The sequence below is a fragment of the Triticum aestivum genome, chromosome 4A, assembly GCF_018294505.1.
Source record: "Triticum aestivum cultivar Chinese Spring chromosome 4A, IWGSC CS RefSeq v2.1, whole genome shotgun sequence".
Classification (NCBI taxonomy): Eukaryota; Viridiplantae; Streptophyta; class Magnoliopsida; order Poales; family Poaceae; genus Triticum; species Triticum aestivum.
Genome location: NC_057803.1, coordinates 282,032,404 through 282,059,948, shown reverse-complemented (window position 1 = coordinate 282,059,948; position 27,545 = coordinate 282,032,404).

The window sequence follows — 27,545 nt, the reverse complement described above, 5'->3', positions numbered from 1 at the left end:
TTCTGTTTTTTCTTTTCTGTTTTCGATAATAGATATAATAGATATATAGTTAGGTAGATTAAATTATATTATATTACATTAGTGTTAGGTTTTAGTTAAATAGTAATAATTAAAGGAAGTGAAAAAAAGGTGAAAAAATAAGAAGAAAAGTATAATAAGTAGAAAGGGGGAAGAAGAAGAAGAAAAGAGGAAGAAGAAAAAGAAGAAGAAGAAGAAGAAGAGGAGGAGGAGGAGGAGGAGGAGGAGGAGGAAGAGAAGAAGAAGAAAAATAGGAGAAGATGACTAGGTTAGTTAGGTTAGTTTGATTTTCTAGGTTAATTAGATTTTCTAGGTTAGTTATCTTCAGACTAGGTTAGTTAGGTTAGCTTCTAGGTTAGTGTCTAGGTTAGTTACGTTAATTAGTGTGAGGGGTTTTGGTGATGTCATCTTGTTCTTCAAGTTATGATACTTGGCAAGATACCCAAATATGGCATACTTGTAAATATTGCAAAAGCTTGAAATATCAGAAAAGGGTTTTGATGGATTTTTAGGTGTTGTTTTCACCCACCAAATTTTTTATTATGTTTATGTTGTACTATTTTTTTTTACTCTTTGTCATTGCAGGTGTTGACAGATGGTGGGCGCGGGTCGAGAGCATTCCGAGCCTCCTTCTTCCTCGGCGCGTGCTGGGAGGGGTGGCCATATTCCACCCCAGCAGCTTCATAGAGCGCTCGTAGATAGCATGGCGACACCGGCGGGCCCTTCTTCGTCCGGGAGAGGTCGGGGGAAGACGAAGAGGGGATCCAGAGGTGGATGTGGCAGCGGGAGAGGTAGGAAGGCTATTGTGCCTTCCTCGCTGCCACCCAAAGCTGATTCTCCGGACCACCGGAGTGCTCCGTCTCAGGTGGAGCCGTCACACTTGGACCCATCTCGGACTTTGATCCATGAGCCTTGGGCTGACGAGCCTCGTGTCGCTGAGCCTTCGTCCCAGGAGACTCGGGCCCCAGAGTCTTCGTCCCACGAGACTCCGGTCCTAGAGTCTTCGTCCCAGGTGACTCCAGAGAATAGTGGCCATGCTAATGGCGAGGAGACATGGTCTAACGATAGTTTTAGCGATGGCGAGCTGGTTGAGTAGGGCAAGAAGGTCTACCAGTGTGGTGGTACGAAGCTCCCGGCCGTGCCGGTGACTCGCGATCAGAGGTGGTTGATTCAGCCTAACGGGGAGAAATAAGTGCATTTACTCTGTTTTAACCTTTGTCCTTCATGTTCTTCAAATTAATATCCAATGTGTTGGCCTTATCATACTGCGGGGGTTGGATACACCCCGATGGTGTTTGCATGCCCAACCAGGTCCTTGGTACTCTAGTCCGGCACCACTTCCTGGGGTGGGTCATGTTGCCCGGTGAGGGTCAGGCTCCACAGCTAGCAATGAGCTGGGAGCTGTACGTGGCTGCCCCGGCCCTACCAGAGGAGAGGGTTGTCGGTGTCATGTGTGAGACGATGGCCGACATTGTGAAGCGGCGGTTTTGGGTAATTTCTACTTTACAGAATTAAAAGTCAACATTACCTAGAGATTGTACTAATTAGTGTTGTCTTGTTCAATCGCAGACCTTCTACAAGGTTGCTGAGGAACACGAGGTGGAGGCGGCTAGGGTTCTCGAAGCCGAGTGCAAGCGCCTACTTCAGAACTTACAGCACGAGGCTAGGGTGCAGGCTCTTCGAGACTACTATGCCTCGAATAAAATTAGGAGGGCCAAGAAGAAGTGCCACCTCAACTATGTGAGTAAGGATAAGTACATGAAGGTAATTAACTATTCTTAAGGCCTTGTACTTAGTTTCCTTGATTTCATTCGTAGGCGTAGCGTTGAAATTTCTCTTTACCAAACTTAGGTGCCCCGAGATGGTGTGCGGATTTGATGGACTGCTGGAAGGCATTGGTGGATGAGTGGTGCTCTCCCCAATGTCTAGCCGAACACAACAAGGCCAGGGATAAGCGTTCCAAAATGCAAGGTGTGCCACACCATCAAGGGATCTCAAACTTGTTTGAGTACAGGGATCACTGGGTATGTTGTTTCAGCCCTTAATGACTCATGCAATTTCATTCTTCATGCTAGCTTCAACCCTTAACTAATATTTTGTTCCTCTCTTTTAGGCTATACACAACAAGAAGGAAGTGCCACCACTGTACGAACTCTATGCCATGGCCCATATGGCCCCGTTCAAGAAGGCCAAGGCATTCTCTAAGGATGATCTCGATCATCTAGAGAGCTTCACCAACATCTCCTCCCATAACAAGCTCGTGAGGTACAGAGACTGGGGGAAGGCGACGAAAGGGGATGACTTCAACCCGAGCCAGAGTCCTTTTTATACAGAGTCCTTTTTATACACATTGTCCTTCCAGTCTCTCGGAGATCAAGAAGCACCACGCGAGGTCTCTTCCGAACATACCGCCTCGACCACGGCCAGTGGACCTTGCCAATGAGGCTAGGGCCCAGGAGCTTCTGGCGGAGGCAAACAGGCAGGCCAAGGAGAGGGAGACCGAGCTGGAGCATAGGACGGCTAGGATGCTGGAGGAGGAGAGGAACCGGAACGACACATCTCACCGGGCCCTATATGAGCTCCTCGTGGTAAGTTTCTCCTGCTTATTAGCAAAATCATGCATGCAATGTTCGTTTCATTACTAACTAATATCACTGACTCGTGAAATCAAAATGTGCAGACCGTGTGCAATAAAAACAGTCAGACCACTCCTCCGATGCCTCAGATTGCTATAGCGGACATGGTGAGTTTCATTTGAATGGTCATTAGTTACTAGTATTCACATTCAGTTGCATCATGCTAACGAGACATTGCAAATGATCTTTGGTGCAGCATGCCTCCTCACAAGCATCGACCGATCATTCTCCGTCTCGCGGTGGCGCAACCCCAACCACCACCGGTCCTCATTGTCTGAAACTGGCGTAAACCAGACCGGCCGTTCACCCCCGTGATGATGGTAACATTTCTCTAGTGTTTTTCCTACCAAATGCATAAATACCTAGACTTAGCTTTATTTCCTCCAAAATGGTTACCATAATGACCTAGACTTAGCCAATCTTCCTACAAAATGACATAATTAGCTTACTTAGCTCCAAAATGATCTATACTTAACTAAATTAGCTCTAATATGCTTAGTTACCTAGGTAGCTAAATAAAGACCTATACCTAGCTTACTAATGTCAAAAATAGCATAATATGCTTAGTTAACTCAAAAGCGGCATAATTAGTTAAGTTAGCTCCAAAATGACCCATTTTACCTAGGTTTGCTCCAATATGATCCATTTTACCTAGGTTAGCTCCAAAATGAGCATGTTTACCTAGGTTAGCTCCTATATGATCCATTTTACCTACATTAGCTCCAATATGATCCATTTTAGCTAGGTTAGCTCCAAAATGATCCATTTTACCTCGTTAGCTAAAAAATGGCATAATTACTTAGTTAGCTCAAAAATGACCTATACTTACCTTAATTTCCTCCAAATTGACATAATAAGCTTAGTTAGCTAAAAATGGCATAATTACATATGTAAGCTTTGACATGACATAAATAAGGAATGAGAAGAAGAAAAACAAGCAAGAGGAGAAAAAGAAAGAATATAATAAGAAAGAGAAGAAAAATAAAGAATAAAGAAGAAGAATGATAAGGAAAAGGGTAAAAACCTTCTTCTTCTTCTAGTCTTTTTCTTCTTCTTCAAACTTGATTACTCTCGTTTTTGTAGATTTGGTTCACTTCATGGAAGCTGGATTGATATACTGCTAGTTTTAGTTTCTGTTTTGATTTTGTGTTGATAAACAATGTATGTTGAATAACTCCATGAAACTATGTATGTATGTTGATGAACTCCATGAGACTATGTATGTATTGGATGTTTTAATACCCTATGTGTTTCTATTGCGTTGATGGACTGCTAGATGATGGATACATGGGCTATGTTTGAGGTTCAAACTATATATATAATTTATGTCTTTTGAAAATGCAAGGATATAACAAAAAACAGAAGAAAAAAAAACAGGGCTATACAGGAGCTTTGCCGTCTACTGGCAGACGGCAAAGAGCTTTGCCATCAGCTAGCAGACGGCGAAGCTGCCACGTGGCAGCTACCTGTGTAACCTAGGACACTGGCTGGCCTATATGGTTACTTTGTCGTATGCTGGTGGGTGGCAAAGAGCGTTGCACCTTTGTCGTCTACCAGCGGACGACATAGCTTGACACGTGGCAGCACCTGGGGGGCTGGCCTATTTCGCTACAATGCCGTCCGCTGGCATACGGCAAATGTGCGATTGTCTTTGCCATCTGCCAATGGACGGCAAAGCACGTCGTTAACCCCTTAACAGACCTAACCTGGCACTTGTGTCGTCCGGGCTTTTTGCCGTCCACTGGAGGACGGCAAAGAGCGTTTCATCTTTGCCGTCTGTCAGCAAATGGCAAAGAGCCCTTTGTCGTAGCCTATTCAGCCGAACCTATTGCCGTCTTCTGGCGGACGGCAAAGGCCTTTGCCGTCGGTCATGCATGCCTTTGCCGTCAGCCATGGCGGACGACAAAGTGCCTGATTCCTGTAGTGGAAAGCGATGGTGGTTTTGCGGAAGCTCAAATGGATTGTGGAAGTGCAATGATGGGTTATGCGAGTCGGAATTGAAGTCACCGTCCCTAAGTAGCCGAAGCACCATAGGAGACACAACTCACAACACAAACAAAATTGGGTTAAGTTGGGGTGGTGGAAGCGTATGGTGGGTAAGCTTATGTGGAAGTTATGGTGGTGATTGATGAGGAAGTAACTTAAACACCCACAATGTGCCTATATCTCCCACGTGTCGAGGCACGATTTAGAGGCATAACCGCATGGTGGTTTAGTCGCAAGTGGGGTAATCTTCACACAATCCCATGTACTGAATAAGAAAGGGATAAAGAGCTGGCTTACAATTGCCACTTCACACAATACCTGAATAAGTCATACATCATCCAAATACAGTCGAAGACCAACTACAACCAACATAAAAGAAGACAACCCCAATGCTAGATACCCGATCGTCCCAACTGGGCTCCACTACTGATCAATCGGAAAAGACACAAAACAACGACCAAGATCTTCATTGAGCTCCCACTTGAGCTCGGTTGGGTCACCTGCACTGGTATCATCGGCACCTGCAACTATTTGGAAGTATCTGTGAGTCACGAGGACTCAGCAATCTCACACCCGCGAGATCAAGACTACTTAAGCTTATGGGTAGGATAAGGTGATGAGGTGGAGCTGCAGCAAGCACTAAGCAAGGTATGGTGGCTAACATATGCAAATAAGAGTGAGAAGAGAAGCGACGCAATGGTCGAGAAGCTAGAAGTGATCCTGAAACTACCTACGTTCAAGCATAACACAAGAACTGTGTTCACTTCTCGGACTCCACCGAAAAGAGACCATCACGGCTACACACACGGTTGATGCATTTTAATTAAGTCAAGTGTCAAGTTCTCTACAACCGGACATTAACAAATTCCCATCTGCCACATAACCGCGGGCACATCTTTCAAAAGTTTATACCCTGTAGGGGTGTCCCAACTTAGACCATCACAAGCTCTCACGGTCAATGAAGGATATTCCTTCTCCCGGGAAGACCCGATCAGTCTCGGAATCCTGGTTACAAGACATTCCGACAATGGTAAAACAACACCAGCAAAGCCACCCGATGTGCCGCAAATCCCGATAGGAGTCGCACGTATCTTGTTCTCGGGGCACACCGGATAGGTCAAGCTACGAGTAAAACCAGCCCTCAAGTTACCCCGAGGTGGCCCAGCAGGCTGCCCGGTTCAGACCAACACTTAGAGAAGCACTGGCCCGACACGGGTTAAAATAGAGATGACCCTCGGGAGCACGACTCCCAAGGGAAAAGTATAGGTGGTGGTGAGGCAAATGGTAAAACCAATGTTGGGCCTTGCTAGAGGAGTTTTATTCAAAGCTAACTGTCGAGGGGTTCCCATAACACCCAACCGCGTAATAAACGCAAAATCAAGGAACATAACATCGGTATGACGGAAACTAGGGCGGCACGAGTGGAACAAAACACCAGGCATAAGGCCAAGCCTTCCACCCTTTACCAAGTATATAGATGCATTAACTAAAAATAATATATATTGTGATATCCCAACATATCCATGTTCCAAACATGGAACAAACTTTAACTTCACCTGCAACTAGCAACGCTATAAGAGGGGCTGAGGAAAGCGGTAACATAGCCAAACAACGGTTTGCTAGGAAGGTGGGTTAGAGGCTTGACATGGCAACATGGGAGGCATGATATAAGAAGTGGTAGGTAGCGCGACATAGCGATAGAACGAACAACTAGCAAGCAAAGATAGAAGTGATTTCGAGGGTATGGTCATCTTTCCTGCAAAGTTCTCAGAGTTGTCGAAAGCTTGATCCTCGATAGCGTACTCAACAGGTTCCTCTTTCATGTACTCATGTCCCGTCTCTACCCAAGGCAAGAACACAGGCAATGGAACAACAATCAATCACGATGCAATTCACAAGCAACATGATGCAATACATGGCATGATATGCAAGATATGATATGCAATGCATATGCATGCTCCGGAAGGGAAAGAATAATCAAGGCATCAACTTGGCAGACCAAGTATGCCGCTGGAAAGATGAGATGATTTCGGTTGAAATCGATATAAAGATCACCGGACACAGATGCACGGTTTGCAAATGGCAAACAAAACAAGAATGGTGCAAAATTGTGAGTAACAACATGATGGCACCTAGAATGCAACAAGAAACTAAGCTAATGCACTCCAACATAACAGCAAAGCATATGGAAGTGATGTACAAGAGATGCTTGACAAAACATGAACATTGAGCTATGGCTAAATCACACCATAACAGGTTCAAACAAGCATGGAAAAAGTGCAAAAGATATCAGCTTCACAGACTTCGTGAAAATACTAACAGGTCAAAAACAACATCAAGAAGCACTGTCTACAGGAACATATCATAGCAAACAAAGACATGGCATGATTCTACTAAACTCATAGAACAAAAGTCCCTTACTGAACATGAGCCAAAAAGGCACATAAAATATGATGGCACCCATGTAAACATAGCAAGTTTTATTAACAGTTTCAGACTTTGAAGAAAAACAGAGCATGGCATAAACAGAATTATGATAGCAACTTCGCGAGATTATGACACTCAACACAAAGCATTAAATGACAACATAAGCATACCAATAACAAGAAGACATGTTCATGAAGCTAACCATGAAAAGAGAAAGTTAATAGGATGCATGGATCACTAGCAACAACCATGGCAATATTGATTAACATGTTAACAATCTGCCAGGAACATTTTATAGCAAAAGTAGAGCAAGAAAATGACATGCTAAAGCACTCCATAATCGCAACCAGGGGCATGAAAGGATAGAACATAACCACATTTTCAAAACATCCGTACTGAAGTATCTCAAAATAAGCATGGATCTCATAGTAGCATCAAGTTTACATGGTATCAAAATAACAGTAGGAAAAGGACTTAGCAAAATCCAAAGTTCCTGAAAACAACAACATTATGAAGCCTAGTTTGCATGCTTGTTCTAGTCACCACATAGATCACAAAAATATAATACTTGCACCTCTGTAAAGATGCCATGGTGTAGTTCAAAACACATGTAGGCCTCATGCTCATACGATGCACACATCAAATGCAACAAAAATGACAAATCACCATGTTCTGATAATTACCTGTAGTTAACATTTTATAGCACTCTTACAACAATGAAAATGGAATCATAATGGACACTAACATGCATGGAAATGCGGCTAACATGCAGAGCTCAACGAGACAAACATTTCGACATATCACATGCATGATTTGGAGCCACGGTCATGGAGATACGATGTGATGAATTTGAGGACTTAGTGGAATTTACCCTCGTCGAAAATGGGACGGAGGGAAGCGGGACGGGCGGATCCGGGACGCGAGCGCCTATTTGTATCGCGTCTTGGTGGATCTCATCCACTCGGACCGGATCTGGCTCCGACGACATGGCGGCGGCCGGCGACGGAACTCCGGTGAGCGGGCGGCGGGCGCAGCGCGGCGGCGACCGGCGAAGGAGGGCGGCGAGGTGCGGCAAGGGAAGGCGGCAGAGGAGGAGCACACGAGCTAGGGCAGCGCCATGGCAGTGGTGGAGGACTTGGGTCGGCAGTGGAGCAAGGAGGAGGTCCGGCAGGGCGCTGCTCCGGCGAGGTCGCGGGAGGCGGCGGCGGCCGGCGACGGAGGAGCGGCATGCGGCGGCGGAGCACGCGAGGGAGGGCACGGGTGCGATGGGCCGGGTGGGCCCGCCTCAGGCTTGCCGGGCCACAGCGGCGGGAGGTGGTGGCGGCCACGTGTCGTTCTCTGGTAGGCTACGGGTGGCAGCGGATTTTGTCCGGTGGAATCCGGACATGTCCGGCGGCGAGAGGGGAAATTTTTAGGGTTTAATCTGCGCGAAATTTGGGGGGGGGGTGCACATATTTATAGGTAGATGGAGGTATATGTGTGTCCAAATGAGATGTGGTTTTCACCCACACGATCGTGATCCAACGGCGGAGAACATGGAGATGGTTTAGATGGGTTATTGGGCTGTTTTGGACGGGTGTTGGGCTGCAACACAAAAGAGGCTTTTGCGGTTACCCGGTTAACCGTTAGGGCACCAAACGACCTCCAAATGGAACGGAATTTGACAGGGGGTCTACCGGTGATGTACCAAGGCCACTTGACAAATATCGGTCCATTCTGAGAACGTTTAACTCCTGCTCACGAAAAGAGACAAGAGGGGTGCGCTGGGTGCATGTGGGAGTGTTGGGTTGCGAAACGGACAACATGGAAAATGACCGGATGCATGAGACGAACACAAATGCAAATGAGATGCACATGATGACATGATATGAAATGCATGACATTAAAAAAGCGCAAAACAAAATACAAAACCCAACCACGAAGGAAAAAACATATCGCCTCTCTGGAAAAAGGCAAGAGTCGGAATTACAAATATGGAAAGTTGTATCTTGGCGTTACAACACTCCACTACAAGAGGACCTCGTCCCGAGATCTAGGATGGCACCGAAGAGAACAGAAGAGGGAGAGAAGAGGTAAAACAAAGTTGCTTCTTTGACCAACGAGTGATACCAAAGAACCTTGACATGTTTAACAATTAAAAGAAGAATATAATGGAGATGGACGAGATTGCAAACACTCCGTTTGATAAGAGGAACATGGGATACGACGAGAACCAAGAGGTTTAGTGATAGGATAGATATTGAAACCACTCCAGTTAAAACTAGATTGAGAAGGAATAAGATTGATATAATTCGGGCAGCACTCCGACTGAAAGGACAAGGAAGACTTGATAAGATGAAAAGAACTTGAAGAGATGACACAACTCTCCGGTTGAATGGATAAGTACGAAAGAACACGATCCTCACAATTCGAGATGATGAGTGAAGAGAGCAACATCACAATGCCTCTGGAAGAAATAATAAAATATAGGTCATTGTAATGAAAGAATGGAGAAGAAAATGCCAACTTTTGTCACAAAGAGCTTGGAGAGCACCTTTCCAAGAAGGTTATAACGGAGTTGTTGGAAAAACCAACAAAGAAATGAATAAACTTGTAGTGGGCTTAAAGAAAACTTCTCAAAATTGAGGCAAAATTCTGCCACTACGGAACCAAAAATATTGGATTGACATGAACAAGGGAACGAGAAACTTATTTCACAGGGAGGATAAATGAAGACCTTGGGTCATTTATGAGCACCATAAATAGAAAAATCCTTAGGGAAAGCTTTAGGTGAAATATAACCCAAGATAACTCCAATGAAGAGATTGATGGGTTGTAAAGGATCTCATGAAGAATTGAAAATGATGGGTTTAAAATATGTTATTTCGGGTAACTTGTGATTCATGAAACACGAAGGCAAATTATCAACAATGACATAACACCACCTCAAAAGATGAGATATGAAAGAATTACACTTCGGAAAGCAAGATGAAGAATTCTTGAAGTATAGCTTGGCGGATCATAGCTTCAAGAGAAATCTTGACGAACAATTGAAGAATGAAAGGAATCCTTGATGAAAGACCATGTAGAGCCTCCATGAAGAACTCCGGTTAAAAAAATGATGATAAAAAGAAAGAGAAGTTGAAAACACAAAGTGAAGCCTTGTAATAATTTAGATGGATCTTCGTGATGATATAATTGAGAGAGCATGGAACTCCGGGAAAGAAAAGATGAAACAATTGAAACCGATAATTTTTTATGAACCTCTAGAATAAATAATTGAATTTACTCGATGAAACAAGAATAAGAATTACATTATGTTCATCCTTCACCAATTTAAATTGATGACAAGCAAAGGATTTGGCATACTACTTATTCTCATAGAAAGGATTAAGAGAGATATAGCGCAAACTGGGGAATGTCTTCTAGGAACCACCGATAGGATTTAAAAACGAACAAAGAAAAGATAACGAAACACTGGGAAGAATTAGAAAATGAACGAAGATACTTGAGAGAATTTAGATGCAAGTGAACGAAGAGATCCCGAGTTGATTAGAGAATACTTGAACGATGCACCGGTAAGATTTGGAGAACGAGAGCTGAAAGCTGGAATGAATAATTCTAAGATGATGGGCTCCGGAGAATCAAACTGAAAATACTCCTGAATTGCTCTGGATGGGTGAAAAGAATTGTCACAAATTATAACAATTATGAGAGGATAGCATCAAGCTTGAATTAATAATATTTGAAAGAACGCATAAGGATTTAAGAGGAACTCTTCTTCTGTCTTCAAAATCTGAGAATGACGACGAGAAACACCACCATGAATTGTTGAGACACTCCGGAATAATGTAGAATCTAAAGGTTGAATCAACAATGAAAAGAATTTGAAAGATCATAGAGAAAGACATATGACTGATGACAATTCATTCTTACGTCACAATTTGAATAGAATTTGAGAGTAACTCTGAGAAAATTAGAAGAGTCACGTAAGATCCTGGGAAAAGACTTGTGGGTTAGGGCCCACTCAAAAGATACACCGTTGAACGATTTAAAAGAGAGATTGCGCCGGTTGAATTAAATGGCTTGGATGAGATAACATCCACAAAAGATCTTGAGCAAATTGAGAATGGACACTTGAATCTTCTGAGATATCTTCAGCACTTCAGATATGAATAGAGAGAGATGAACGATTAAGAGGTGCACCGGCATGAGAAATCATTTGAAACGAGGAAAGGATATGATCGACAAAGCTTGGGTTGAATCCAGCGGAAAAGAAAAGAATGACGAATGATGAGCTTGAAGCTTCCTTATTATCTTCTTGAGAATCAATGGATAAGAACATTGAAAGAAAAGAATGAAGAGACTTCACATCCATAAGATGGATACTTGATTATGAATTCCGAGTCATTGAAGAAAAGGGTGGGAGGGCGGGAAAACAAATAACATTGAGAATACTTTGAGTTGGTCTTGCGGATGCTGAAAATGATCGGATCCACTTGAAGAGAAACACGCCGGTTGGAAAAGAATTAACATGACCATCTCGATGATCAAGAAGGATTAGTATTCACATAGAAGTATGATAACACCGCTTAGGAAAAGTATGGAATCAACGCTTGACATTGAAGCAACTCAAATACCACAAACCAAAACAAAACAAAGGATTGGCTTGCAGAACCAGTCGGAAACAAACATATGATAGATCCCATATCATATCATGTGTCTGTTGGAAAGAATTCCTACGTGATACTTGAATTCCCACTTATAAACTCCCGAAACATTCTGGTTATGCAATCAGGTGTTGGGGATACAGGGGAAGCATAATATCTCACCCAAACTAACAATTCCTACATCCAGCTGTATCCATCCTTCAACACATAACCAAGAAACCTTCGGAAATCGTGTACCTCAACCTTCGAAAAGCATCCGTTATACGATTTATGGCAATACTACCGAACTCCCGCCCTAGTACTGGGTGGAGTCGAGGTTATCTCACCAACAACTGCATAAAAGAGACTTCCGATGTCGACGAACTCAGGTATTCCAGAACTGCAACGATAAAATTGTGACGACAACACCTCCGAGCTCAAATCCTCGGGACACTACCAAAAACCCTAAATGTCAGGAGGCACCAAGAACAATGTTCTCATCACAAGACTATCGGAACGATTCCAAGATACCCGCATGATCCTAAAAAAATTTCATGAAATTTGATGAGAGAAAAGTCAAAACTTCTACGTCAGGAGGCCTCACCAGAGCGACGAAGGGACTAAGGAGTAAAAAGAACCCTACTCTCCAATATGTATAATCCTAAGACTCAGAACATTTTGTTCTAGACTCAACAACGTCAGCGATTCGATCAAGCAGGGGGGCTCCTAAGTCGGGGATGGCTCTGATTACCAACATGTAACACCACCATGCAGTTATGCTCTAAGTCGTGCCTCGACACGTGGGAGATATAGCCACATTGTGGGTGTTACAGTAACCATCCCTAAGTACCCGAAACACCTTAGGAGACTCGAATCACTACTCAAGCAACCACTAATGCTATGGGGAACAAAATGGGTTAGGTTGCGGAAGTCGGTGGTGGTAATGCAGATGATGTGGTGAAGGCCGTGGCAAAGATGCCAAAGTTCCTGATGCGGCTTGAACTATGTTGGTAGTTACCCAAACAGGAAGGGATGATGCAGCACAACTACAATAGGTATTTCCCTCGGTGATGTGACCAAGGTTATCGAACCAGTAAGACAACCATGCAACACTACTTGAACGGTACCTGCACACAAAAAACCAATTGATAGAGGCGAGGGTCCTGATCTTTCGATGAGATGGTAACTATCGATTTGGTGGAGATGACCTTGACGATTCAACTACGAACGTTTGAGACGTCGTGCCTTAGCAATCGCTAGACCTACTTCCGAGGGGTTTTGACCACGCCGGAGCACGATCAACCTGACCACGAGGGTCTATTTCCTGCAAGAAAACAAAGAACAAGAAAGAAACTAAGATTGCAATCTGGATATTGCGAATATAAGATGAAAGATTTATTGATCAAGGTGGGGTTATGTGATGTCTTTGTCTGGTCGTTGAGCACAAACGAAGTAGGCGAAGTTGTAGATATGGCGAACTTTTAGTCTAAACAAAACCCAAAGTCTAAACAATGCCCTAAGGGCTCTATATGTGGAGGAAGAGGGTGGAATTTCGTGGCCCTTGGAGGAGGGGTCCGAAACCAACCCTAACTCTTGTTTCCCCACACATACGGACTCTAAAAACAGCATATACTTAAGTATTTCAAAAATACATGGGCCTGGCCCAATAATAAGGTGACACAGCAGCAAGAATAGCCTCTGGATGAAATTTATTAAGTGGCATCTTGTATATTTCGTCCAAGGCTTCATGCACTCCTTATGGTGGCTTCAAAGTCCCGAAATCATCACTTGTAACTTCGTTCTTGAACCCCTTGCGCATGCCATCGTCTCCATGCTTGGTCTTGCTCTAGTGTTCATCCCTCTTATTCATGCCAGTACCTTCATTTGTAAGCAAGACAAATGTATCCAATTTAGGCAGCATCATATTCTCATGAACATTAGAATCATTACCAAGAAACGAAAGTACCTGGTAATTCAATTGGTGTGCGCAAGGTCTAGTAATTGGTCCAGTATGTATAGAAGCAGGGGCTGTGGGTGTAACAATGGTATTGATGTCCCCATCATCCTCCCCTTCTTGAAATGAAGTCGTCCTCCATGGAATCTCATCTTCCTCAGCCAAATAAGGCTTCAAATGTGCAAAGTTAAAAGTGGGACTAACCCCAAAATCTACAGGCAGCTCAAGTTTATATGCATTATCATTTATTTTCTCTAACACCTTAAAAGGACCATCAACACGTGGCATTACCTTTGATTTGCGCAACTTAGGAAATCTACCCTTACGCAAATTGTAACACCCCGTATGTAACTTTGCCATATTTGTATTCCAACTCTTGCCGTTTCCGGCACTAAGTTATGATATTTTCCTCATTGTCGGGTTTTGTCTCCGTGTTGTTTTGTCTTTGTCATGCATCTCATATCATGTCATAACGTGCATTGCATTTGCATACGTGTTCGTCTCATGCATCTGGGCATTTTCCCCGTTGTCCGTTTTGCATTCCGTCGCTCCTATGTCCTCCGGTGTCCATTTCTACCTCTTTTCGTGTGCTGGTACTAAACATTCTCGGATTGGACCGAGACTTGCCAAGCGGCCTTGGTTTACTACTGGTAGACCGCCTATCAAGTTTCGTGCCATTTGGACTTCGTTTGATACTCCAACGGTTAACCGAGGGACCGAAAATGCCTTGTGTGTGTTGCAGCCCAACACCTCTCCAAAGTGGCTCAAACCCCATCGAAACCCTCTCCATCATCTAGATCATTCGATCACGATCGTGTGGCCGCTAACCGTGCTCAATTTGGAGCCTCCTAGCTCCTCCTACCTATAAAAAGGTCTTTCTCCCCGAAATCTCGGATCCCTTCCTACCCTACCCCTAGCCCCACTCCTCCTGCGCGCGCCGGACGAAAAACCGGCCGACGGACGTGTCCGCCCGCGCCGCCCGACCAATCGCCATCCGCCACGTGTCCCAGCCGGTGCCCCACTTCGCCGCGAACCGCGCCGGCCCACGAAGCCCGCTGCGGGCCCTCCCGGCCCGCGCCACCGAACCACGCGCCCTGCCGCCCGGCGAGTCGCTGCGCCGCCCCGCTCTCCCCGCTGCCTCGCCGGAACCGCCCGACGCCGTCGCACCTCTCGCCCCCCGGCGACGCCGCCGCCATCGCTGGCCACCGCGGTGCCATCATCACCTCGCCGCCACCGCGGCCAGAACCGCCGCAGGGGACGCCGCCCCCGCCGTCCGGCCTCCCCTCGTCTCCGGCAACCCCCTCGCCGGACCACCTCGACTCCGGCCGGTCCCTCCTCTCCGGCGACTTTGTCGTCATCTACAGTGTTCTCCGGCGAGCATCTCGATCCACGTGCAAACCCTAGATTTGAGGGTTGACTTTTTCCCTTACCTCTAGTAATTTATGCATTTTTCATCACATCATAACTCTGCATCCGTGGCTCCGTTTTGGGCTTGTAGCATATCAAATTGTTCGTCTCGATGAGTACTTTATTTCATCTCATTGCATCATGTTCATTTGAGCTCATCTTGATGCCCTGAATGCTGTTGGAAGAGTGCTAGTTTCTGTTAGTTTCAGATTCATATCAGTAATTGGACATTTGTCATTTTTGCCATGATTGATCTGTGCCTCCTATGAATTTGAGCCCTCCATGAGTTTTTGAAGTATGCCATTCCATCTTTACAGGGGTGTATGCCATGTATTTTCCTGATCTTTGTGGTGACTAGCACAAGCATGCAAAGTAGCCCTCGTAATGTTGCTGATTCCAGGGACTTAGAAATATTCTAAGTCTTTGTCCTGTCAATATTTTTATGCCATGTAGTCTTGTTGCTACAAAGTGATCCATGCCTTTTTTGAGCATGATCAGTGAGGATGTTTTGTAGATATTGTTGTGCTCTATCCATCCTTGTCTTTGTTTGCATTTATGGAGCACCGTAGCTTGACTCAATCGAGCTTTACTTTTGCTATAAAATGTTCTTGGCAGGATGTTTATATGTTAAGCATTTTTGCCGAGCTTGTTTGTGGTTGATCCATGCATGCTATGTTGTTGTTCTTGCCATGTTTAGCTTCTATGCCATGTCTACTTGCTGGGTGTATGCTTAGTTTGTCATGCAATGCCTCGTGGTGAGTGCATCGAGCTCATAAACATGCCTACTTAATATCTGTTTTGCCATGTTCCAGTTTTTCTGCTAAGTCTGAATCTGTTAACGATAATTGCTATGTTCACATGGTTGCCACTGTATTTTCTGATCCCTTTTGGCTTATGGTCAGTAAGGGACTTTTGTTGTATGCTTTGAGTAGCTTCATGCCATGCCTTGCTTTGCCATGATATGTTCCTGTAGCATGATGTTACCTTGCTCTAAACATTGCTTCTTGATGTTGAATTCCTGTCATGTTGTTATTTTCACTAAGTCTGTAACCTGATACCTTTTGCACTTTTGCCATGCTTGTTTGAACCTACTATTGAGTGAATTAGCTGTAGCTCAGCGCTCATCTTTTGTCAAGCATCTTGAGTGGTTCCCTGCATGTATTTTGTTGTCATGTTAGAGTGCAGTAGCTTGTTGTTCTTGATGCATTTAGATGGCCTCGTGCTGCTTATCGCAGATCGGTGCCATATTTGTTTTGCTTGCCATTTGCAAACCGTGCATCCGATTCCGGTGATCTTTATATCGATTTCGACCGAATCAACTCATCTTTCCAGTGCCACTCTTGGTTTTCCAAGTTGAGGTCAGGTTCAATCTTTGGTTTCCAAAGCATGCATATGCACAGCATATTGCATCCCGCATGTCATGCATTGTTTTGCATCATGTTGCTTGTGCATTGCACGTGGTTGATTGTGTCTCCCTTTTCTTGTGTTCTTGCCTTGGGTAGAGCCGGGAGATGAGTACGTGATGGAGGAGCCCGTTGAGTATGCTTATGAGGATCAAGCTAACGTAAACTCGGAGAACTTTGCACGCACGATGACCATACCCTCGAAATCACTTCTATCTTTGCTTGCTAGATGCTCGCTCTTTTGCTATGCCTATGCTACAATACCTACCACTTGCTTATCATGCCTCCAATATTGCCATGTCAAACCTCTAACCCACCTTGTCCTAGCAAACCGTTGTTTGGCTATGTTACCGCTTTGCTCAGCCCCTATTATAGTGTTGCTAGTTGCAGGTGAAGGTTGGAGTTTGTTCCTTGTTGGAACATGTTTATTGTTGGGATATCATTATTATATCTTGTCTATCTTAATGCATCTATATACTTGGTCAAGGGTGGAAGGCCCGGCCTTATGCCTGGTGTTTTGTTCCACTCTTGCCGCCCTAGTTTCCGTCATACCGGTCTTATGTTCCTTGATTTTGCGTTCCTTACACGGTTGGGTTATAATGGGAACCCCTTGACAGTTCGTCTTGAATAAAACTCCTCCAGCATGGCCCAACCTTGGTTTTACCATTCGCCACCTAGCCTTTTCCCTTGGGGTTCGCAGACTCTAGGGTCATCTTTATTTTAAACCCCGGGGCCAGTGCTCCTCTGAGTGTTGGTCCAAACTGAGATGCCTACGGGGCCACCTCGGACAAGCTTGAGGGTTGGTTTTACTCGTAGCTAGTCTCATCTGTTGTGCCCTGAGAACGAGATATGTGCAGCTCCAATCAGGATTTGTCGGCACATTCGGGTGGCTTTGCTGGTTTAGTTTTAACATTGTCGAGATGTCTTGTAACCGGGATTCCGAGTCTTATCGGATTGTCTTGGGAGAAGGAATATCCTTCGTTGACTGTGAGAGCTTGTGATGGGCTAAGTTGGGACACCCCTACAGGGATTTGAAATTTCGGAAGCCGTTCTCACGGTTATGGGTAGATGGGAATTTGTTAATGTCCGATTGTAGAAAACCTTAATCTTAACTTAATTAAAATGAATCAACAGAGTGTGTGGCCGTGATGGTCTCTTTTCAGCGGAGTCCGGGAAGAGAACACTGTATCGAGTTATGCTTGATCGTAGGTTGTTCTAGGATCACTTCTTGATCATAGTTTCTTGACCGTGCCTTTGCCTTCTCTTCTCGCTCTCATTTGCGTATGTTAACCACCATATATGCTAGTGCTTGCTGCAGCTCCACCTCATACCTTTTACCCTTCCTATAAGCTTAAATAGTCTTGATCGCTAGGGTGTGAGATTGCTGAGTCCCCGTGACTCATAGATTACATCCAAAAACCAGATGCAGGGACCGATGATACCGCTCCAGGAGATTCGACTGAGCTCAAGTGGGAGTTTGATGAGGACTCAGGACGATACTACGTTTCCTTTCCAGACGATCAGTAGTGGTGCCCAGTTGGGGCGATCGGGGACTTTGTCACATTTGGGGTTGTTCTGTATTTTGGTTCCGTAGTTGGACCTTGATTGTATCTGGATGAATGTAATGATATTTATGCTATTGTGTGACGTGGCGAGTGTAAGCCAACTATGTACCTCTTTTCCTTATTCATTACATGGGTTATTGTGAAGATTACCTCACTTGCGACATTGCTTACAATGCGGTTATGCCTCTAAGTCGTGCTTCGACACGTGGGAGATATAGCCGCATCGTGGGCGTTACACAAATGTAACCAAACAAGATCTCCAGGTGCAAACACAACATGTTTTCTACCCTTATCTCTAGCAAGTTTATATTTATCATTCATATGCTCAATGTTTTCCTTAGTTAACTCATGCATTTTTAAAATCAATTCAGCATGTTGTTTAGCATCAAAATTAACCTTCTCCGAAGTTGGAAGAGGCAACAAATCAATAGGTGCACGAGGTAGGAAACCATACACAATTTCAAAAGGGCACATCTTAGTAGTAGAATGCAATGAACGATTATAAGCAAATTCAACATGAGGCAAACATTCTTCCTACATTTTCTTATTATTCTTCAAAACAGCCCTAAGCATAGTAGATAATGTTCTATTGACTACTTCTGTTTTTCCATCAGTTTGGGGGTCACAAGTAGTACTAAAAAGCAGTTTAGTCCCCAACTTAGCCCAAAAACATCTCCAAAAATGGCTAAGAAATTTAGTATCATGATCTGAAACAATAGTATTTGGCACACCATTCAAGCGAATAATTTCACGAAAGAACAAATCAGCAACATTAAGAGCATCATCACTTCTATGACATGGTATAAAGTGTGCCATTTTCCAGAATCTATCAACGACAACAAATATGCTACCCCTCCCCTTCTTTGTTCTAGGTAAACCTAAAACAAAGTTGTTGTAGGGTGGAACCCTAAGATAGATCTTTTCGCACTTGGAGGTGGAAAAGGGAGAACACAAAGAAATCACAAAGAGGAAGTCACTCCAATAATACCCAATTACACATCCACTAGAGTAGCAACACAAGATCCGCAAGTCACAAACAGAATCAAAGGAAAGATACAATGATAAGGTTCCTCCCACTCCTAGGAGATGAGGTCTTGAAGGTAATATTCCCCTTGTGGAGGACTTGAAATCCACAAGGATTCTTCCCTAATGGGGTCTTGATCCACAAGAGGGAAGGTAGAAGGAGAAAAGCTCACAATTATCTCATCTAATACTTTGCTAACCCTAAACATGATCCTGGGTACGGTTTATATAGGCTTGGGGTCGAAGTGGATGAAGAGGAGCTCAAACAGGCGATCACGGCCGTCCATCCTAGAGAGCCCATGTGCATGGGTTAGTTGGGCCCGTGCGCACGGGGTGCCCCAACGCCAACTCCCTGGATAGTCCGTGGGCATGGGGTCTTGGGGGCCCATGCGCACGGGGTCGCGTGGGACCTCCAGTGTTGCTATTGTTGCACTCCGTCTTGCTCTGCATGTCCTTGGGGTGGTCCTCCTCCTCCTTGGGGATGCTCCTGAGATCTTCTTGGTGTTGTTCCTCTTCGTACCTAATGAGGCATAGAGTATTTTGGTGAGGTAGCAACCAAGTTTCATTTGTTTCCATATGCATGTCAAGGAGGAAGGAGTTCACCTCGGTTTCCATTGCACGTGCTCTAGCTCTTGTCATGGGTCCACGTGGGGCTTGATGTGTTGATGTAGAGTCCATGGGGATGATGGAAGGATGCTCCGCATTATCCCCCCCCCCCCTTGGGAGAGATCTGTCCACAGTTCATGATCTTCATCACCATGGTACTTGGTCAAGTCTTTGACGCTGAAGATGTCACTTATGTTGTACTTTTTGGGTGGGATGTCAATCATGTAAGCGTTGTCGTTGTAGCGTGCTAGCACATTGAAGGGTCCATCGGCACATGGTAGTAGCTTTGACTTGCGCTCATTGGGGAAGCGGTCTTTGCGAAGATGAAGCCATACAAGATCACCTGGTTGGAACACCATTGGTGTCTTGTTGATGTTGAGCTTGGTGGCGATGCGGTGTACTTGAAGCTCGATTATTGCCCTTGTATCTTCATGCATCTTCTCAAGAAAACTTGCCCATGCACTAGCATCCATGTTTGCGCGTTCTTGGAGCGGAAGAGGTAGAATGTCCAATGGGGACAATGGGTTGAAGCCGTAGACAACCTCGAAGGGGGACTTGCTGGTAGTAGTGTGTCGAGCTCGATTGTAGGCATACTCGGCGATGGGTAAGCACTCCTCCCACTCCTTGATGTTCTTCTTGAACAACACGCGTATGAGAGTAGATAGCGTCCGGTTGGTGACTTCTGTTTGGCCATCGGTTTGAGGATGATATGCCATTGAGAATAGAAGCTTTATGCCGAGCTTGGCGCAAATGGTCTTCCAAAAGTAGCTTAAGAACTTGATGTCGCAGTCCGACACAATGGTCCTTGGCACTCCATGCAACCTCAAGATTTCCCTACAAAAAAGATTAGCAACATGTGAAGCATCGTCTATCTTGTTGCATGGAATGAAATGTGCCATTTTTGAGAATCGGTCCACAACAACAAAGACGGAATCCTTTCCATTGCGATTTCGAGGCAAACCAAGCACGAAATCCATACTAATATCCTCCCATGGTTGATATGGAATTGGAAGGGGCATATGTAAACCATGAGATTGGGCTTCGGACTTAGCTTTGCGACATGTAGAGCATTTGTTGGTGGAAGCGTGTCACGTTGCAGAACATCTTTGGCCAAAAGTACTTGAAGGAGAGTGTGGCGAAGGTCTTGTCGCGTCCGAAATATCCCATGCGTCCACCACTGTGAACCCCTTGCAAAAGCGACAAACGAAGAGAAGACTCGGGTATACAAAGTTTGTTAGCATGCATAAGGTAGCCACCTTTGAGATAAAAGTTCTCCCAACAAGTATGAGTAATACATTTGGCATAAGGAAGTGCAAAAGAAGGATCATTCGCATAAAGATCTTTAATATGGTCAAAGCCAATCACATTCAACTCTAGTTGAGTAGCAAGCATGCATATGCGGGAAAGAGCATACACCACAACATTTTCTTTTCCCTTAATGTACTTGATCACATAAGGAAAAGACTCAATAAATTCACTCCATTTAGCATGGCATTTATTCAACTTAGCTTGACCTTTTAAATACTTAAGTGTCTCATGATCGCTATGTATGACAAATTCATGTGGGCGAAGATAATGCTGCCAACCATGCAATAGTCACACTAAAGCATACAATTCTTTGTCATATATAGGATAATTAAGTTGAGCACCGGAAAGTTTTTCACTAAAATATGCAACGGCTCGCTTTTCTTGCATCAAAACTCCACCAATACCATGACCGCTACCATCACAATGAACCTCAAAAGTTTTGGTGAAATCGGCTAAAGCAAGAATTGGGGCATGTGTAAGCAAAGATTTGAGCTCATGAAATGTGGTAGATTGCGTTGGTCCCCAAACAAAAGGTGCATTTTTCTTACTCAAGGCATGCAACGGTGCGGCAATAGTGCTAAATTCTTATACAAAGCGTCAATAAAAACCCGCTAGACAAAGAAAACTCTGTTGTAACATCCCAATTTTCAATTTGGATGTTATCATTTAGATCATTCATATGCATCCAAGATTGTGCATTTTGCCCATTTGTTTTATTAGAATTTTGATCCAAGAAACCTTAAGCAACTCAAGGACCAATTGAGAGAGTTGGAGGTTTCCCACAAATTCATTTTTTAATTTTTGAAATTTGGAAAATTGGATCAAAGTGGTTTATTCAAAATTCTTTTTCCAATTATTTCAAATAAATAAATAAAGAGAGGAGATAAAAGGACTTCTTCAAAAACAGCAAAGAAATATTGGAAATTGAATTTTGATTGTTGGAATATTTTATTTGATTTTATTCGCAAGATTATTTATTTTATTTCGGAGTTTATTAGTACTAAAAATTCATTTTTCAAAACCTGCATTTTAGCCCAGAAAAATGTTCGCATTGGTCCAAATATTAGGAGGGAAGTATGTGAATTTTTCTGGATTTTTTAAATATATTTATTATGTTTTCGTATTTTTTTCTCTCTCAAAAAATCATTTTAAAAAAGATTTTAGTTGGGCCAACCGAACTGGGCCGAGCCCAGCCGAGCCGGCCCAGGCCGCCGACACCATCGTCCCCGAGCCGCACTCCGGCTGGAGTCCGCCGCCGCCACAGAGACCGGTCCCGCCTCGCCTTGGCCCCTCCCCCAAGCTGTCGCACCCCCTCCCCTCTTTAAATAACGCTCCGGCTCCCCCTCTTTTCCTCAAGAGCTGCAACAGCCAACCGCAACTGCCGGACTTAGCCGATGCCGCCTCACCTCGTCCACGCTGCGCCGCTTGCCGCCGCTCGCGCCGCCACTCCACTCCCAAGCCGCCGTCACTAACGCCTGCCACCGCCGCCCGCGCCACGCCCCGCAGCCGCCAGATTCGACCCCGCCGATGCCCCGCGCCACCGGAGATCTGCTCGCCGCCGCCGAATTTTCCACCGACGTCGAATCGCCGTGGACCGGTAAAACCGCCACCCCTGTCTGATCCTTTTTTAGTTTTTGGTTTTTCTTTTAAAACTCGATTTAGTATTTATTTTATTTATTTAGCAAACGTTCGTTTGTTTAGGTTCTGTAGTGAACAGATTCATTAGATTAGTTTCGGTAGCGAACGTTTGTTCGGTAGATTTTTCTTTTTATTTTAGTTTTTTGCCAGGGACCCATATGCGATTAATTTTCTTACAAATTAGCCCCTGTTTTTCAGACGATCACAACTTTTTGCTCGTTTATCCAAATTCAATGAAACCAACGCCAAATTCTCCGTTATGATCCCTCTATTCAGATAACCAACTTAACAATATTTTTGGAAGTTTAAATTTTGTTTTCAAACAGATGTGAATTTGTACTTCTTTTGATCATAACTTGAGTTTCGTAACTTCAATTTGGTTGATTCTTTTTGTAAATAGAAGCCCTTGACCTAAACTTTCTGTTAAGATCTAATACACATAATTTAGGTACTGTTAGAAATTGTTTTCCATTTGAAAAGTGTTATTCGCTTATTTCTGAGTTTTTTGAATCTTTTTCTTCAGTTTTCTTTGCATCTTATGCTTGAGTGCTTATGTATGCTATTGTTTGTCTATGATAGATTTTTCGGAGTGCGAAGCTTGCTACTACGAATCTCTATGGTTTACCGATCGTCAACAAGGCAAGTTACACTTTGATCATTCCCTTTTATACCAAGTTTTTATGCATTAGTTTCAACCCTCAAAGATTGCGTGAGTAGGATTGGGAACATGTGGTTATACTATTTAGTTCATGAGGTAGGAACCTATTATATTTGAGCACCCCGGGAATATATGTTATGCTAATATTGCTTAGCCATGCTCGTAGACAGAGATTGGTATGTGAGAATCATGCAAGTTGTGAGTGTTAATAACTAAGGATAACTTAAGGTGCAAACTTTAATACACATCTAGGTGTAATGGTTGCGGGCACCTGGAGAATCCAGTGTTGTCCTAGGAGATCCCGGAGTACCCGTGTGATCATCCTATGGAATGCCACCAGGCTCAAAGGGATCATATAATTATTTATGCCAAGAAACTTCTGTGTGCAGCCACAAGCCATTATGGGCTCTGGCATAGTTGAGTAAGTTGTGTGACCACTTTTAGTGGTGGACTAGCAGATGTAGTGGAAAGTAGGTCTACCAGTCTACACAGAGTAAGGAGTTAATGCTTCAGAAAGGCTATGTCTCAATCTTCCGATCATAGATGCGGTCAAGTCATGTGGGGAAAAGTGCGCAACCTCTGCAAAGCATACAAACTAATAATGATTAGTCGTGTCCCTGGTTATGGACAAGTTGAGTATCTAGAAGTAAATTATTTGTTGATCTCATCATTCTGTTAATATTTTGCACTTGGTAATTTGGGATTGAGTTGGAGGAACTTTTGCTATACGGGTAATATAACCTGGTAGTAAAATAAAATGTATTCCATGGAGGTAGGAAAAAATTAGCTTTATGCAAAATTTAACTTAGAGCCTCCACCAACCAAATATGCATGTAGTGATAGTTGTCATTCATCATTGCTCTATAGTGTGATCTTGCCAGCATATTCCATGTGTTGACCTACACGGCTGCAACGTCTCATGTTGCAGAATTGTCAAACGAGGAGTAAGGTGCGATAGGTCGTTCTCATGCACCCAGTTTTGCTGTGGAGTTGGATGGACTCATTTATCTTCGAAGCTTCCGCGATTATTTTATTTAGTTGGCCTTCAGCCATATTTATGTAATAAGCACTCTTTGTGAGACTCGATGTAATAAGTGTGTGATTGAACTCTGTTATAAATCCTTGAGTACTGTGTGTCAGCATACCGATCTAGGGATGACACTTAAGCACAAAGACTTCGATCCATTGCGATCGGGTCGCTACATACGCACTTGTTGCAACTTAGTGGGTTGCTTCAATTTTAAACTCATCTACATGAACTCCCATGGAAGACACAACAAAGCCTAAGAAAATGATCTTGTCAACATCAAAAGTGCATTTCTCCATAATAGAGACGTTCTTTTCGAAGTGTTTGCAAAACGGCCCTAATATGATTCACATGCTCTTTGAGGGATTTGCTAAACACAAGAATGTCGTCAAAGTAGACCACAACAAACACACCAATGTAAGGGCGAAGCACATAATGCATGAGATGCATGAAAGTACCGGGTGCTTCCGATAAACCCATAGGCATAACTAACCACTCATACAACCCAAACTTTGTTTTGAAAGCGGTTTTCCATTCATCACCCTCTTGTATGCGGATTTGATAGTAACCACTTTTAAGATCAATTTTTGAGAAAATTGTGGCACCGCTAAGCTCATCTAGCATATCATCAAGGCATGGAATGGGATGCCTATATCGAACGGTGATAACCTTGATAGGCCTAGAATCGGAACACATGCGAAAGCTACCATCTCGTTTTGGCACAAGAATGACTAGTACGACACAAGGACTCAAACTTTCATGCACATGTCCATGCTCTATGATATGTTGGACTTGCCATTGTATTTCTTTGTTTTCTTAGGGGTTGACATGATATGGTGCTTTGTTAGGAAGGGGTGCGCTGGGGATGAATTCAATCTGATGTTCAATGCCACGAAGAGGAGGTAGACCGGGAGGTAGCTCATCGGGGAAGACATCCTCGAATTCCTGCAACAAATTAGACAACACTATAGGAAGAGGATTATAAATGTAAGTTTTTGCCACCTCGTCTTTGCATAGTAGGACATAGTGGATGACACTCGATGGGTTCTCACACACTTCTCGCATCTCTCTTTTTGTGGCTAGGAGGACTAAGTTTTTCTCTCTTGGCGAAGAGTCGCTCAATTTTGGCTTGTCGCGCTCACTTTCTTTTTGGTGGTTCACTCTCTCACTAGGCTCTCCTCGATGTGTGGTTGCTTGCTTGTCGGTGATCACTTGGCTTGGAGACATAGGTCGTAGCACGTACTCCATTCCCTTCATCTTGAAGCTATAATGGTTTGTTCTCCCATTGTGGATGACACCGTGGTCGAATTGCCAAGGTATTCCCAATAGGAGATGGCACACGGTCATGGGAAGTACGTCACACTCAATGGTGTCCTCGTAGGTGTCCATCTTGAATGAAACGTGCACGGTGTGCTCCACTTGAATTGGGCCGGAGTCGCTTAGCCATTGAACTTTGTAGGGGTGAGGGTGCTTCTTTTTGACCAATTACATCTTGCAACATAGATCTTCACTTGCCAAGTTATGGCAACTCCCCCCGTCGATAATGACCTTCACGGAGCACCCATTGATGCCGGCCTTGGTGTGGAAGATGTGGCACCATTGGTCTTCATCTTGTTGGTCTTGAAGCGTCAAGACCTTGGAGACCACGAGAGCGGGACTAGAATCGTTGTCACAATAGATTTGAGCATCTTCTTCTCCGTTCACTTGACGGTGCCTGGTGACATGCTCGATAGCTTCTATCTCATCTTCGCTCATGGAGTCATACGTGCCATCATCATTGGCGATCATGGTTCGCTTGTTGATGCATTGGAAATACTTGTGTCCATGACCACCACTCGTGAAGCACTTGATAGAACTTGTCTTGGCGGGATCGTCCGGTGGTGCCGAGCAAGAAATCTTGTTTTTGTAGTTGCTTGCCGGAGAACGAGTTGAGGAAGGCGTCGCTTGCTTGAAAATTGACTTGTCGCTGGTACTTGGTGATGCTCTAGTCGAGGTAGGAGGTGTCGAAGTCGAAGTAGGGGTAGCTTGAGTGTATGAGCCATAGGTGTTGGATGAGTACTTGGTGTACTTGAAGTCTTCTTGTACTTGTCGTTCCACCTTGATCGTTTGATGAACTAGCTCGAGAAGGTTGGAGTAAGGCTAGAAATCGGCAATCTTCCATATTGGGTGGTTGAGGCCAGTCAAGAAGCGTGCCATTGTTTGCTCATCATCTTCTTTGACATTGGCTTGTATCATGGCAATCTCCATTTCTTGGTAGTATTCTTCCACCCTCTTCATGCCTTGCTTAAGGAGTTGCAACTTCTTGAAGAGATCTCGTGTGTAGTGTGTAGGCACGAAGCATGCTCGCATGACGTCCTTCATGTGTGTCCATGTCGTAATGGGTGGCTCGTCCTTTTCACGACGTCGCTCAATCACTTGTTCCCACCAAATGAGGACATAGTCTTGGAACTCGAGGGATGCCATGGCGATCTTCTTTTCCTTGTAGTAGTTGTGAAGACGAAATATCTTGTCTACTTTGAATGCCCATGAAAGATACCCCCCAGGGGTTGTTGCTTCTGGAGAACTTCATCATGGTGAACTTGAGCTTGCCATAGCGGAGTTCTTCATAATAGTGACAATGATGGAATCGCCCTTGGTGAGGAGGGGGGTCTTCACGCACTTGCTCCATTTGGTGTTGCTCTTGACGTGGAGGAAGATCGTTGACGTGGATGTGCTCTTGGCGTGGTGGAGGGTGAGGCATGTGTTCACCATCTTGCCTTTCTTGGTTTTCTTCATGTTGGGCAGCTTCGTCTTGTATTTCCTGACGAAGAGCTTCCTCTTGCTCACGTACATGGCCGCTGCAATGGGCAACAACTCGAGTGGACTGTCGGAGTGCGTCTTGAGCCGCTTGAGCTTGATCTTCTCGCTGTTGTTGTTCTAGTCGAAGTGCTTCGGTGTCCTGCTCCTCGTGGTGTTTGCGCGCCCTCTCTTCCTCTTGTTGGTGTTGGCATTGCCTTTCTCATGCTTGCGCAAAGGTAGCTTGGTTTTGGCGATGTCAATGTTCATGCGCTAGAAGTTGCTCTTGAGGATCGATGCCGTGAAGAGGATTGTGGTTTTGATGGTCTTGGCGTGCGGCTCGTCGAAGAGTGTTGGATGTTAGATTACTTGAGCCGGAGATGGTGTCGTCGGAGTGTCAACTCGACTAGCTCCGTCTTGAGTAGGACGATGAAGTAGAAGAGCGGTTGATCAACAAGGCACGAATCTCATCCATTCTTGCATTGC